Source organism: Salmo salar, chromosome ssa14 (assembly GCF_905237065.1).
Source record: "Salmo salar chromosome ssa14, Ssal_v3.1, whole genome shotgun sequence".
Lineage (NCBI taxonomy): Eukaryota > Metazoa > Chordata > Actinopteri > Salmoniformes > Salmonidae > Salmo > Salmo salar.
In genome coordinates, this window is record NC_059455.1 from 90,087,797 (window position 1) to 90,091,378 (window position 3,582).

Below are 3,582 nucleotides of genomic sequence, written 5' to 3' on the forward strand. Positions count from 1 at the left end.
GTGCAGTAGGGTACAATGTGTGAGATATACACAGCCTAAACACAGGCTGATGGGTCGCAATAATATGTAGAATGCCCAGATATAACGATAATGGCATCTAGTACACTGTCAACTCTGCCACTGTCTATTCTATTGTCTTAGCTACAGCCGTGTGCTTGTGTGTGTGACCAAGTGTGATCGTGGTGCATAATCAAATCAAATCTCTGTGTGTAGCCTAAATGGTGTCTGCATCTCAATGTGCAGTCGTAAACAATCATTCAACATTCAAACACGGGTGCTTGTGGAGAGAGACACGGTGGTTAAATGGTGTCTAATGTGCCAAGCCCTAAAAATGTTATCAACATTGAAATATGGATATTTGTGGCCAAGACACTAATGGAGTTTCCATGATAAAAACATGATGAGAATATGGAGATGTGGACACTGTAATGGAAAACAGGCTTGATACAGACACGATGAGGACCATAACAACAACTCTGATGTCACCCCTGCCTCCCCTACGTCTGTCTGTCTGTCTGTCTGTCTGTCTGTCTGTCTGTCTGTCTGTCTGTCTGTCTGTCTGTCTGTCTGTCTGTCTGTCTGTCTGTCTGTCTGTCTGTCTGTCTGTCTGTCTGTCTGTCTGTCTGTCTCCCATCATTAAACAGAGAGAGAGAGAGAGAGAGAGAGGGGCTTTGTCCTCCTCTCATGTGGGGAAGCTGTTGATTTTATGGACCACATTGATTCTTATCAACCATCAGCACAAAACAGAACAACCAGATGGCCCCTTTAAGCAAGCTTCTACTGTGTGTTAGTCAATCTTACAAAAAAGGGGCCGTGTGTGTGTGTGTGTGTGTGTGTGTGTGTGTGTGAGAGAGAGAGAGAGAGAGAGAGCATAAACATAGTCACTATATACACTGTGAAAGATATTGGGCTCCCTGTGTAAACAGCCTCTGTGTCTTCCTGCTTGAGTGCCTTAAACATATGCAGCCAGCAGCTCTTCTCCGCTCCTCAGGGACCAGCAGACGAGCCCACAGCGTGTGAGGAGCCCAGATAACCCCCTGCGACCACAAGGCTCGCTTTCTGTAGCCCCACACACACACTATAGCCACACCATGCCAAGTCATCCATACATCCTAACGCCTATGGCTTAAACTAGATATAAAATGCATCCACCAATTTGAGTCTAATCCATAGGTTTAACAGACTTAACGTACAGATGATACACCCTCCATGCCTTGAGCCCTGCTATATCATTAGGATAACAGAGAGGGATTGATGTTTGATTAGTTCTGGCTGCCTGTCTTTAATCATAATGGGGTCGTTGGCTTAGGCCTGTCACGCAGAGCAACAGGGATGGATGAAGGAGTATGGGCTATATGTCAATATGAGCTTCTGATACGTCAACGTGCAGCTTGGGATTCTGGTTGTGGACTTTGTTAGTGGAGGCTGAGGACTGGCTAGACACCCCCTCGATGGCTTCAGGTTCAGACTGCACCAACAACAGTGGCGCGTATTAAGGACACATCCTGAGGTTCCCTTCCCTCCACACACAGGCCTGGGTCAAATATGTATCTCTCCATATTCCCTAGACGTCCTCCCAGGTGTGCTTGATTTAGCTTTGAGTTTGAACGTTTGGGGACTATTCCATTGGTTCCATGGGTTCAGTGCAGCTCTTTTTAAATCATTTGACATACTATATTTAACCCAGGTTTGCTCTACACAAGATATATTTTAACTAATAGAACCATATTCATTCAGGTGGGTCACTAAAAACAAACAAAGTCTATTTTTCAAATATTCTACAATGTGGTAACTGTAATGTTAAGCATCCCCCTTCCTGTCTCCCACTGCTCACAACCAGGAATGTCAAAGGGAGACAGATGTATACCTCTTATCCAGAGAGACACTTCACAAACTAAACAACATATTTACATAGAAAGCTTTAAAACGACACATAAAAGCAGTAAATTGGGCCTAGAGCGGGCAGAGAGCAGGTACTGTAGTCACTTAGCTAGCGTCACTTAGCTAGCAGGTACTGTAGTCACTTAGCTAGCAGGTACTGTAGTCACTTAGCTAGCAGGTACCGTAGCCACTTAGCTAGCAAGTACTGTAGTCACTTAGCTAGCAGATACTGTAGTCACTTAGCTAGCAGGTACTGTAGTCACTTAGCTAGCAGGTACTGTAGCCACTTAGCTAGCAAGTACTGTAGTCACTTAGCTAGCAAGTACTGTAGTCACTTAGCTAGCATCACTTAGCTAGCAGGTACTGTAGTCACTTAGCTAGCAGGTACTGTAGTCACTTAGCTAGCAGGTACTGTAGTCACGTAGCTAGCAGGTACTGTAGTCACTTAGCTAGCAGGTACTGTAGCCACTTAGCTAGCAAGTACTGTAGTCACTTAGCTAGCGAGTACTGTAGTCACTTAGCTAGCAGGTACTGTAGTCACTTAGCTAGCAGGTACTGTAGTCACTTAGCTAGCAAGTACCGTAGCCACTTAGCTAGCAAGTACTGTAGTCACTTAGCTAGCAGATACTGTAGTCACTTAGCTAGCAGGTACTGTAGTCACTTAGCTAGCAGGTACTGTAGCCACTTAGCTAGCAAGTACTGTAGTCACTTAGCTAGCAAGTACTGTAGTCACTTAGCTAGCATCACTTAGCTAGCAGGTACTGTAGTTACTTAGCTAGCAGGTACTGTAGTCACTTAGCTAGCAGGTACTGTAGTCACTTAGCTAGCAGGTACTGTAGTCACGTAGCTAGCAGGTACTGTAGTCACTTAGCTAGCAGGTACTGTAGCCACTTAGCTAGCAAGTACTGTAGTCACTTAGCTAGCGAGTACTCTAGTCACTTAGCTAGCAGGTACTGTAGTCACTTAGCTAGCAGGTACTGTAGTCACTTAGCTAGCAGGTACTGTAGCCACTTAGCTAGCAAGTACTGTAGTCACTTAGCTAGCAGATACTGTAGTCACTTAGCTAGCAGGTACTGTAGTCACTTAGCTAGCAGGTACTGTAGTCACTTAGCTAGCGTCACTTAGCTAGCAGGTACTGTAGTCACTTAGCTAGCAGGTACTGTAGTCACTTAGCTAGCAGGTACTGTAGTCACTTAGCTAGCAGATACTGTAGTCACTTAGCTAGCAGGTACTGTAGTCACTTAGCTAGCAGGTACTGTAGCCACTTAGCTAGCAAGTACTGTAGTCACTTAGCTAGCAAGTACTGTAGTCACTTAGCTAGCAGGTACTGTAGTCACTTAGCTAGCAGGTACTGTAGTCATTTAGCTAGCAAGTACTGTAGTCACTTAGCTAGCAAGTACTGTAGTCACTTAGCTAGCAGGTACTGTAGTCACTTAGCTAGCAGGTACTGTAGTCACTTAGCTAGCAGGTACTGTAGTCACTTAGCTAGCAGATACTGTAGTCACTTAGCTAGCAGGTACTGTAGTCACTTAGCTAGCAGGTACTGTAGTCACTTAGCTAGCAGGTACTGTAGTCACTTAGCTAGCAGGTACTGTAGCCACTTAGCTAGCAGGTACTGTAGTCACTTAGCTAGTGTTACTTAGCTAGCAGGTACTGTAGTCACTTAGCTAGCAGGTACTGTAGTCACTTAGCTAGCAAGTA